At 40.5% G+C, this 12730-nt stretch overlaps 1 protein-coding gene across 8 annotated transcripts in view; it reads left to right on the forward strand.

The window, feature by feature from the left end:
• The window catches only part of MBNL2 (muscleblind like splicing regulator 2), a 107454-nt gene that overhangs the window by 59487 nt on the left and 35237 nt on the right, over positions 1-12730 (forward strand). The window lies entirely within an intron of this gene.

Here is a 12730-nt window from a genome sequence, read left to right on the forward strand (position 1 = left end):
CAATTATTGTAATCACTTTATGATGTGCACATCAGACAAATAGAAAATAGAAACAAATACTGAATGGTTTCTGGCTGTGAAAGAGCCACTCTTATGGAAAGCATGAGATCATTATGCGTTTTTTTCTTCCATAAACCTTTGCTTTGGTTTGTAGAATTTTAGTTCAATGTATTCTTCAGCCTTGTGACATTTATAAAGAATATTTAAACTAAAGTCCTCTAAAGTAGCTGTAGTGAATGAGTCTCCTGGGAGTAATGAAAACATGGTTCAGCCACGCTGCCAGGCCAGGTGATGAGCTGAGTACCTTCTCAAGGTCTGTGTGGAGTTTTGAAGTCTTAGTGGTTGTGGTCTTTTCCCTCCTGCTCCAGAGAGGAAAGTTCTCAGCACTTCTGGTCTCTGTTCCTGCTTGGGAGCAGAAGGTGGTGTAATCATCACTTTGAGTTTCTCACTTGGTTGTTGTCACTTTGGCATACAAAGCAGTGACAGAAGCCTTGGCTGTGCTGTTTGCTCCTGACCGCATCCTGCCTCTTCCTTCCCAGCACCCAAACAAAAGGAAACATTTGACAAAAAGAGGTTTCATGGGAATCTCTGTCTTGTGACTCCTGCTCAGATAAGGTGCAGGCAATGAAAACACTTTACCCACAAAGGAAGGTCATAAATTATGCTGTACTTTGGTTCCTGTTTGCAGAACAGTATGTCAGACCCTGAGTTAGTTTCTCCTGAGAAACAGATGAGTGTGGTGCCAAACCTGTGAAGGCTTCCAGGAGACAGAACACTGAAAGTTGTCAGTTTGACAGTGTTGCAGTGGAACCTGCTTGTCTCCCATAGAAACTTTAGGGGAAAGGAAGAACAAGTAAACAAAAGTGGTTCCTTTCCCAAGTGAGTTTGCGCATGTCATACTAGATGATAGCCTGATAATACTTGGTAAACTTCTTTTTTCTGATAAGAGTTAAAGGTGGGAAGGTATCATCTTCAAAATGCTGAAGAAAACAAATTGAAGTAGTCCTTGTTCGAGTGAAATGGGTCAATTCAAGTCATGACTTTTTTTCTTTCTGTATAAATCATTGGGGCTTTGCTGTGACATTCGAAATTCTTGGTATACTAGTACATGATCCCTTTCAATGCAATTTGAAGTAGAACAAAGTGTTTGCCTTGAAATGACATTGATGTGCTTATAGCATTATATTCTCCAGAATGCTGTTTGGTAACTCTTCATTCTGTCAGTGGAGTGCATCAGCTTTGAACATACAACAACTACTTGTATTAAAGTATTGCTGGGTGAATGGTCCATCAGATTTCATTTTTAACATGAATGTTTTGCTTACTGCCATTGTGTTTAAATACTTTTATTGCTCCATAAATGCTTGGGGTTGCTGTGATCATTAGCCTTTGGTCAGGCATGTTGATGAGGCACACATGCGTGTTTTATTACCAATGATGTGCCATCATCACCTGGATTTAATCTTCCCCACCAGTTTCCAAATAATATCCTCCTTTTCTGTGGTTTCTAAGTCTCTCAAAATGCAATTATCTGGGCTGAAACATTTCAATTACTGACTCAGAGTGTTTATTTAAAGTTTTGGTGAAACACTTAAGCCATCTTTGAAAAACAGTTGAGATGTAAATACCTTGGTTTTCCTTCCACTTTTTTTTTAAACTGGCTCAATAATAAACTTGATTTCTCATTGTTTATAGCTGAACCTTGAGATCCAGCACCAGAATGGTTGCTCTGATATCAGTAATTCCTCTTCTGCTATTTTTGTGAAATTTCACACAAATTTGGTCATTTTGTAAGAGTGAAAACTTAGCATCCATGCACACCTAGCAGAGGCTATGTGCAGGCAGGTAGGTTCCACAGACACTCAGCTGTTTTCAGACCAATGACACAGCTCTGTCTGGTATCAGGTGCTGTGCCAGGAGCAGGGAAGAGGTAAGGCTGAAGGTGAGGAAATGGAGAGGAAGAGAGCTGGGGCAAGGTGGGAGTTTGGCCAGGTGAGCTGGGTAGGAGCCAAGAGTTGAGAAAAATGTATTGGAGATGTACTGTCCAGGCAACATCAGTGCATGCTCTCTTCCAGCCCTGTATTTCCCTGTGCCTCAGTGTGGGGTGGCATGTGGAGGGGTCAGGTCTCTGCCCAAAGGATGCTGGTGCAACAAGAGAGGCAGGCAGTGGCAGAATTGGCAAGAGATGGGCTCTTGGTCAGGTGTTCACCTCTTCCTCTGGAAACCAGCCAGTGAGTCCCTGAAACTGGAAACTGCTAGCCATGAGGTGGGTGGACTTCCAAATCCCAAGGGCAGTAGGTGTCTAGTGAGGCGTTTGCATGTGCCACATGGATGCAGTGGCAAAATGAAAGGAAGACAGACACCTGCAGGCAAAAACTGCAGGCACTTCTCAACTCTTTAACCGCATTTGGTCTCAGTTTATTCTGCGTAGAGGGGGAGTGATGCTGTCTAGTATCACAAGAAGACCAAGAAATCCACAAATAATTTTAACGGAACCATTCCTAATGTGGTCCTATAGAGCCAGCTCTATGCACAGGCCCAAAAGGGAGTGAGTAGCTTGCGTTTAGGCCAGGGGGTAATTGAACATGTGTTGAAGTATTGACAGCTGATTGTCAGGGTTAAAAGAAATACCATTTGACTGCCCCATTTGCTGTGTGGGGAAAGCTGTGCAAAATAGTGGATGTGGTCACGTAATTGAGGTTGGTATCGCTGCTTTTACTGATGAAGACTGGTACCACAGAGATTGTCAGGGTATTCCAATGTCACTGCCATATAATAAATGGTAGAGAGTCTAGTGTGTCTGTTCCTCCCAAAGTCATGGATATACGCCTTGGAAAACCTAGAGGCATTATTTTAATTTGAAATTAACCTAGAATTTTATTTAGTCAGTGCTGAATCTGTCTTAAGGAAGAGAATAATTATCTGCTCGTTCAACACAGTATTGAGAAGGTATAAGACTCTTGAGACTGCAATCCCATATTCTAGTACTGGAATGAACATAGTATTCAGGGAAAGTAATAAGACATCCTAATGTGTCTTATCTTTTCTCATAACCATGATTTAGCTGCCTAATTCCATAACTTACCATTTGAGATAAATGTAACTGCATTATATTTCTTGCTATTTTTGCTAGATCTTCTGGAAGCTTCCTAATACCTGGTGGAAGGAGATAGATAGCCCTTCAGCAAAAAGAAAATAGTTTGGTTTTTTTTTAGCTTACTGGAATGCCAGAGCTTCATTCTTTCCTCTTGCTTGAATTTATGGACCTTTTACCAACCTTTTTCCCCCCTTTTATTTTTAAGCTGATTAAGTTTATTGATTCTTTGGGTATTTCTTACTGGTAACTCTTAGATCCTGCTGCTTCAGAGCAGGGGTCTCACTGCCCCTCTTGCTAGTAGTGCTGTTTTCCCCATTCCCTGAGGAGGGAAATTCAAGGTGTGCTAGACTGCAAGAAAAGATGGAAGCTAAAATGTTTCACTGATGCTAAACTAATTGCTAGAAGAGAAGGAGCATGAACTGGGTATAGAAAAGGTGAGGAAGGGTGCTATTTCCCCTTGGCTTTTCAGGTCAGGTATACATGGTTGCTGTCTGTAGGCAGCCCCACAGTGATATGCTATCTTTTAAACTCAATATTTTTTTTGCTGCTTCTCAGCACTTACAAAAATTAAGGAGGCTTTTATGTGTGATTCTTCCTTGAAAATGGATATATATTCATATTTAGGTGTTTGTTTCTTTAATTTCTGTTTGTTCTCAGGAACTTTCCAATCAGTTGAGAGCTGGTGTCAGACTCCAGCCCTTGCTGGCTGGTCCTAGGAGCGAAGCCGATGATTTATTAATAATGCAGCTGCGGTGCCAGCGCTGCCACTGCGAGCGGGTAAACACTCCTCCTCTGCAGAGGGACAAGACTCTGTACTTTTCACCTCTGCAGTTATGTAAGGTGTCCTTGGCCATCTGTGTATTTAACTTGGCCCTTGCTTTTTCCATTTGTTTACAAAATGGTTGGCCATCAAAGTGTGAAATCCCCAACAGGGAAGAGTCCCAGGAAGCCCTAGCAGGACTGGGAGCCCCAGCAAACAAACAGGTGCAGGGTGGCCTGGCTGCAGTGAAGGCATATTCCTGAGGAGCAGCACAAGGACTCGCCAGTGACATATCAGGGCATCTGATACGCAGTTCAGGGATGCTGAGCATCCTGCTTGAGAGCTGGGGGCTGTGACATGCTGGTGTCCAAGGCAGTCACTTGCTTCTGGCGTACACTAGGTCTGCCCTTCTCTGTAGCGCACTGGTGCATCCCTTATTATGTCAGGGACTTGCTCCATCATACTGATGACCTTTTCCATATGGTAAGAATATTCCAAATAGTGAGCCTTTTCCAAGTCACATTTAATTCACTACAACTCTCAAATGAAGCACCTTCTCAAGGCTCCCGTGGCCTGGTGAATTGCTGTACAGAGCCACTGTAGTCAGTTTTATAGCACTCCCATTTTCTTTCTGATCCGGTCAACCAGGCTCCTCACTGCCAAGGCATATCTTCTGCTCCTTTTTCATGCCCCATAACTGATTTTATGGCTTTTCCTGAGGTGTGTTAAGATTCCTGGCATGTCCAGGAATGAAAGGAAAATCAGTGTCATTCTTTGGCATAGAGAGTTTTGAATGGCGTGTTTTGAATGGCTGAGGGAACCATTGCCAAGCACGCCAGCCCATTGCCTGGTCCTTGCTGGGCTGTTCATTCTTTTGGGCTTATGGGCTTCCCATCAGCAAAGACCTCTCCCCATTACTCATTATTTCTTTACTGACCTGTATATGGTGGAGGATATGTGCTATGGACATTGGAGAGTCAAGTGTGTGTGCTGAGCCACAGTATCATGGCCTTTCATTTACAGGCCACTGAGAGTGAAATAAGGTGTGTCAGGGCTTGGCTGTCAGTTCTGCAGTTACTCTTATCTACCTTATCACTGAAAAGTGGTGTTTCCAAAACAAGGGAATTTAATCTCAGTCCTGTTCATATGAGCAGGCTTGCATTAAAGTCAGCACACGTCTGCTTGAAGGTTTTTATGGGAATTGGAAAGGAGGTGGGGAAAGAGGAATGTCAGGAAGTAATGCTGTGCTGTACCCGTCTTCTTGTTCGGTGTTCTGCTTTCTGCTACACCACTGTTGCCTTCTCTCTTGCCAGCTGCCCTGCAGCCACACAACTTACCTCCCTTTGCTGGGATTAATTCTGGAATGGCTACTTTTGTCTGTTCTTACGGTATTGAGAAAATTCGAAGAAAATTGCCTCTTATCAAGCTCTTATCTTCTTTTACAGTTCAGTCAAGTTAAATTTAATGGTGGAGTATGTTGTTTACCAGCAAAAATCTGTGTCACCTTGACTTACTGTGTTGTCCAGCCTGCAATTTACACATCTCTCCTCTGTCTTCCACAAAAACACTCAGTCCTTGAGATGAGCAGGTGTGTTAAAGCTGCCCAGCCATCAGCTAACTATGTGTAATGCTCTATCCTGAGACTCTAAAAAGGTTTTAGAATTTATTTTTTTTTTTTTTTTTTTTTTTTTTTTGTAATGCAGGAATCAGTGAATATGTTGACTTCTCTGGCAGAGCGCAGTTGGAGGGCTTAAATCACTGCTCTGCTTTTGAAACCCATCTTGAATCCCATGGCAGGCTGCATCCAGTCCTCCCACAGGGGGGCTGTATTTGTTGGAGCCCTGCACAAGGCAGCTTCGTGCCATGTGAAGACTCTCACCACCCATGTAATAGAAATCAGACATCTGAGGAATTTTATCTAAATGAGGTTATGCTTCCTTCCACTTTCTTTATGTTCATTCTGTTGGGTTATTCCCTTATAGTACTTGTTGGCGGCCTCACATTCTATGGAAATTGTCTGTGTGCATTAGACTGAAGATTTATTTCAAGGATTGTCCACAGTTGCTTGTGATATACTGCTGATCAATACTGGTAGCCAAACTTGAAGCTAAGATAAAAATAACTGGTTGATTTTGAGTGCCAGTGGAGGGGGAAGAATGGAAAAAACAAAACAAAACAAAAGGAGCTACATAATTGGGGAAGAAATAATCTCTATTGCCATATTATTCTCAAATTATTTCCAAGACAGTAAACACAGAAATAAAATAAATTGATATTAAACTGTTGTCTCTTTCTCTGAGTTTTCTTCTTATTTGTTAGAATAATCTTGAGGATGTTTGTCAAACAACTTAGAATTTCATAAATGGTTTTTCTTTTTGCCATCTGCAATATCTGCCTGACTTCTTTGTCTTCTGAGCAATTTAATATTGGGTACACTTCCCTTGATATTGCAAGGCAAATTATTAAACCATTCTCTATAGCTATGCTCAACATTTGTTTGAAAGAGCATCTTGAGAGACTCAGAGCTCTTTGTGCATTGCAAATGTGCTCTTTAGTAGAACATTTTGTCTTTTTCCATTTAAATAAATATCTCCTATTAAGTCTTTAGTGGTAAGACTCTTACATCATTTAGACATTCCATCTTTTTGTAAGGCTTCCATTTTTGTTCAATATTCTTCTATTTCTTCTGTCAGTTACAGGCAGTTCTTGTTCTCTACTTTTATGAATAAAATGATCATTTTTATTTTACCAGCTTTTAGTTTCTTACAAAAAATTCAAGTCATTAAAGAGTAGCTAATGGGTTTTCTTAGCTTGTTGGAAACTGAATCAGACTGAAGTCACCTGAGAATTTTTTCCTTCTTTATTTTCTACCTTAAAGTAGGAAAGTGAATTTGCCTTCTACTTTTTCTTGAAACGGAAGTGTGTAGGTGCATATAAATATGTATGCACACTCACTAACTTTGGTGGGTGGACTTGCAAGGTGGCTTTATAAATACAGAACTAAGTTCTCAGCAATGTTTTAAAGTTGTTTTTGTTGGTAGCTTTTTTCCATTTTTTTCCCCAGGAAAGTAGATCCAAGATCTGAACCATTTCAAGTATAGTGTAAGAGATGCTTGTGTTGTTTAGGAATACATTTTTTCCTTTAGATCTTTGTGTTTGTAAGATGTATGGCGAATAGTAAAGTCTGAGGTATTTGAACTTGCCATCAAAAGCCTAATACTTCCATTAGTAGTTCTTTTGAATTATTTTTCGATTTCACAAATAGTTCAAGTGTGCCCCATTTTCAAGATAAGGGATCTTATTCCGATCTTCATTTCTTTCTATAAAATTACATAAAATCCTGCTTAGGCTAAAAAACCCTGTGTTTTCATGAGCATACATGTTTGCAAGGCAATGTAGTCTAGATGTGAAATTATGCAAAATGAAAAGAAATTAAAAATTTTTTGTATGCCTTAAGGAAGAAATAAAATGCTACGTTACATTTTTTTAAATCTCTAACTAGTCATTCTTAAGGCTTAACTAAATCCCCTAAGTCCTTGGACATATGCATAACTCTATGAGCATGTGTAGTCCTACAGATTGTGTGAGGTGGTGCATATTCACAGCAAGTGCAAAGGGAATACTTAAATGGGGCTGTAGTATCTGGTTTTTTACTTTCTGAGTGAAGTTATGAAGCAGATTGACCTGCATAGGAAAATTGAATTCATGGATTGTGATGTTAGATGAAAATGCTTTTTAAGTCAGTTCAAACTGAAGTCTGAGGGTTTTCCATGAGTGTTGAAAGTGCTGTTGATGATTAGATTCTCATGTATTAAATTATGTAGAGAAATGCTTGCATTCAAATCCTGTAGAACAAGAGGAATCATCCCTGTTTGTGTATGAATACCGGGTGTTTTCTTTAGTGTTTTGGGTTTGTTTTTTTTTTTTTTTTCCTTTTTGATATTTCTGCATTTGAATAATCACTTTTCAACTGGATGTTTTGGGCTGGTAGAGTTAGTGTGGCTGTCTATGCATAGGAGTAGAAGCTTAAGTATCTCAAAATACCTGCCCTCCTATTGACTGGGTCTATTTTTAGCCTCAGGGAGCGCAGGATTATCACAATTGAAAAGTTCCTGCTTTATGCAGTACTGATTTTTTAAATTGATTGGATGAGGCCTTACATGTTCCCAAACAGAATTTTCTGAGAGGCTGCTGAGGAGAAATCCCAAAGGAGAAAAAAACAGGTTTTTCTCTTGACAGAAACTCTTCCAAAGAAGTATTTGTGCCTTAGGTATGACCCCAGCTGCTGACACTGCTGTCTTTGTAGCTATTCTTGCCGTGTGCTGCCACCACCATGGACAATGGCCTGTGCTAGCTCCCACTCTGCTGGGGTTTGAACAGTGTGTAATATCTTCAGTGGGTGATATTTAGCTAAACAGCATGCCCACAGCTGCAAAGGCATTGCTGTCTTAAAAAGTGTTCTGATCCTTACAGGCATGTGCAAGACATGCAGAAAATTGCAGAAGTTTTTTTTCAAGTGGGAGGGATAGGATAGTTGTAGCATCAGGTGATTATTACTTTTTAAAATTCATGTGTGTTTTTTCTAACTCCAGCAAATGTTTAGATCTCATAGTGTCTATCTGGAAACCAGAAAATCTTTTTTTCTCTTGTAGAACCAGTTGCTCAGATGCCTTCTCAAACCATTTATGACTCAGAAGTTAGACACTTTTCTTCTTTTCCCATTAGACTGCATAATCAATCTTGAGAGTTCATACGATTTCATTTGCATTTTGGGTTTAGCTTGTTTTCTTAAGGAAACAGGTTTTGCATAAATGCACTGTTCAGATTTTTGCCAACATCGTCCTCTCACCCTAATAACTTCTGAACGATGTACCCGATTTCAAGCAAAGTTGCTAGAAGCAGACATCTCAAAGTCGTATCTCAAAGTTCTTACTGGTTATGCAAAAATGAGTGTCTGGGTAGAAGAGAGCTCCAGGGTTTTACCCTATTAAGGAGAAGGCGGGAGCGAGCACTAAGCCGCTCCCGAGTGTGGTCTGCCAGCCGTGTGCGCGTCTTGGCCAGCTCCTCAGGACACGCGTGGCTCCAGTGAGTTATAAATATCATGGGAGCTGTTTCCTGGGCTATAGTTAGGAGAGGTGGGAGGGTGCTGTAGGGGACAAGCAAGGAGGGAGGGGAGATACAGTAGGAATCTGGGAGTTTACAGAGAGCAGAGATGAGTAGGGGGAGCTGGAAGCACCCTAAGGAGCGAGGTTTGGAACATGGGACAGAACAAGGGACAGCAGGCCTCTGACTTTCTGCTTCTCATTGGATAACCTGTTTTTAAAGGTGTGTCAGATGTTGGGCTGTGCTGTGAGTTGGGGGAGTCATGCTCTGGTATTTTCCACTAATAGCATGAGTAAATTGCCTGAAATTCCATACCTGAGCAAAACAATTCTGGAAGTTTTACTTGATTCTTGCCTTAAGAGATAGAAGACGTATTGTTTTGCCTGGTTTTTTTCCTGTTTAAACATCTTACTTTCATGAAAGATAATTTTAATAAATAAAAGCTTACTCATTATTATATATAAGAAAATCCCAAACTTGAATTAATTATTGTTGTTGTTACTATTTGAGTAAGAGTAAAATACAGAAAGAAGTTGTGAATTTATGAAATATTCAAAGAAAGGAAATGGATCCTTAGTGTGTTAACATGCAAAGTTATGGGGTGTTACTTCTACATTCACCTCATTTTGCTTATTTTAAATTTAAAACTAAGCACATAGCTAGCTTTTTAGTATACTCTAGTCTGTGGGCTGTCTTGTGGCATTGATCGTAGACAAACTTCCTATTGTTCGTAATGGGAAAATCTATTGATTTAAAAAAATAAACCAATGGTGTGACATGGCCAGTTAAGGGATGTGTTTTTGAAATTAAGTGAGTCAGGTAGCAGCTCCCAAGACCATTGCCTCTGCAGAAGTAGAGCATGTCTTTGCTGTGCCCTGGTATTGGGCACTGAAGTCCTTTGAGTTCCCAGCTCCTCGATGCACCCTTTCCCTCTTCCACTGCTTTACTAGAATGAAACCTGTGTGCCAGCCTGACAGAAGCCACAGCATATTCTAGTCTGGATAACTAGCAGTAGAAAAGTAGTTTTTCTGTTAAACCTTTCCATTACCTGCCTGAAATGTGCTAGGCAGTAGGCTAGACAGCTGTAGAGGACAAAGGCAAAGAAACAAAAGGTCAGAGTTTAGGTACCATCCTTCCAAGATGAGAGGAGTAACAGACTGCTGGGAATGTAATCTGATGTCTGTTGATTGTTGCTATCCATTGCATATAATGAGACAGCTCATTGAAAGTGATTTTTTTTGCATGAACTCCCATGGGAAGTGCATAACCACTTGTGATGTGCTTGTTGATAACCTTCACTGCATGGGTGACAGGAGTTTCTAGGGACCCAGTTTCAAACCAATCTGTCTGTGCCCTCAGTTTCAGGGCTCTGACTCATATCTAGGAACAGGTTAAAAGTTGTAAGAAGCAATTATTTTTCCCTGCCGCCTGAGTTATCCTGCTGATTTCGTGATGTTCTGTGCCAGAGGGACTGAGTGTCTGTGGAACAGCTCTTAAACTGCTGTGGTTTTAAGATGAAGCAAGCCTTGCTCCGGAGGCTTGATATTGATGCACTTCAAAGTTAAAGTACCTGATTTTGTCTCTGCATTTGTGATGGTGTGGCCTTCTAGCATAGTAGCTTTTTTACAAAGTGGGCTCATTGATGGTGACCCAACCAATACGTTGAATATGCCTGTATGTTGTGTACAGTTGCCTGTTCTGCTTTTTGGCTGATATGTGCTGTCATGTCAGTTGGACTCCATATTTGACTTTTTAATAAACAAAAAATTTCAGGGTCAATATCATTTCATTTGGCTGAAATGATACTACAAGTTTGAATTTTTATTTGTACAGTGATTAGTAGTTGGGAAATTGAGTTGGGAAGTTTGGGAAAAGAGGAACAAAAAAATCCTTATAGGAGTTTTCTTGCTACCATTGTAGGTCCAAAAAGTAAGAAAGCCAGTCTCAGAATTTATTTAATTTTGGTGGTGAGGGCAGATTAATTTACTCACTATTTTTAGTGCTCATTCCAGTGCAGTTTATTTTGGGTCATTTAATTTCAACAAGGCTTGATCTGTTTAGAGGGCTTTCTATAGCAGCGTGGCAGGACCACACAGCTCTTTTATAGTACGTATGTTCATTGCTAACCAGGAGCTCAAAAAAATAGTAAACGATGCACAGACATGAATAACTTCAGAGAGGACAGTACATTTTTGTATGGTTGGACTGTTTTGAAAGTTTTCAGAAATAGCCAATCGTTTGTGCACTGTGGGTTGCTTTGCAGGGCTTGAAGTGATGGTATACAGTAACTGTGTGCTTTTAGAGGTACAAATTGGAGGTCTGGCTGAAGGCACTCTTCAAGTTTAAGGTACTTCAGAAGCCACTGTGCATGAGAGTTGCTCTCAGTCCTTGTTTAAGAAACATTTTTGATTCCATAAGTTGATATTTCCATCAGATTCAGTAGTTTGAAATGACTTTGCTATTTTAATTTTTCGATTTGCTGTAGGAGCTGTTCATATACAAAATAGACTAAGGTAAAATAGATCTCAGTTGAAAATGTCTAAATCAGTTGGCCTCATCAGCCAAACAAAAAAGCATATGCTCATTGTCTGTGCTGAATCTGCTCCAGTTTAGCATTATGATGGTATAGGCCACATTCCCCCCAAATGAAAGAGCCAGCTTTCTTTTGTGTCCATCAAATTGTGACTATTTCTGGTTCTGCTCATGCCAGCTGACAAAGTAATGTTCCTTTTGTGTAATTCATTAAATCAGGCAGCATTAGTGATTCTCTCAACAAAAGGAAGGCATGATGTCCTGAAAGTGGCTACATCTGTACTAGGAGGTTAAAACAGCACTGAGACCATTGTTCCTGAGTGCTGAGACCATTGTTTGTTCTTAAACTTTTAGCTTTCTTGCGTTTTCTGGCTTCTGCTGTTTATCATACTCCCAGCAGCCAGGGGCAGTTCAGAAAAGGAGTGTTCTCAGTAGTTTAATAGTGTGGAAATAGCTGTTTGCATTCCCATCAGCCTCGACACAGGAGAAGCTTCCTGAACATGTCTAACTCACCTCCAAACAGCTAGTTATGACATCCTTGTAGCAGATGGCAGAATTAGAGGCAGAATCTGTGCTGTTTTGGTGTCTAAGTCAAAAGTATAACAATAACACTGGTTTTGAGACATTTCAAGCTTGTTGAAAGTTTTGTAGCAGTGTGTGTGTGTGCATACACGGAGTCAGTGTATGTCTGTACTGTGTGATATTTCTGCATAAGTGTCTGGATGCTTTCTTTGCTATAGAAGGATATTCCTGCTTGTCTACAAATAGTAAAGCCCTAATATCGGTGAATGGGAAGTTCAGAAAGCACTTCTTAAAAACATCTCAATTTGGAAACAGCTTGTACAAGTTGAGTGTATCCAATGTGGTTTGACTAATGCTTTAGGCGCTCTAGTCACAGCTCTTAAAGTTCTGTATTTGTTTGTGAGCCGTGTCATCAAGGAGCTTCTGATCTCAGCAGGTCCTGCCCTGCAGCTGCACAACCTCCTAGTGCACCCTACAATTGCCCTTTCTGGGGGAAAATATATCACTGTGTCCTATGCCACTCTACCTATGTTTGAGGTCAGCTATACACCCATGTCCTCTAAGACAAGGCACCTCAAGATGACAGCTCACCTATATTTTTATTGTCACTTATTATCTCATAGCTGTCTAAAAACTCCTCCTTTCATGTTGATTGGAGCTGTCTTTTTGCTGTGTACCTTCAGATTTAGATCCATGTACTGCTTCTAAATTTAGGC

The sequence above is a fragment of the Sylvia atricapilla genome, chromosome 2, assembly GCF_009819655.1.
Source record: "Sylvia atricapilla isolate bSylAtr1 chromosome 2, bSylAtr1.pri, whole genome shotgun sequence".
In the NCBI taxonomy this organism is placed as follows: Eukaryota; Metazoa; Chordata; class Aves; order Passeriformes; family Sylviidae; genus Sylvia; species Sylvia atricapilla.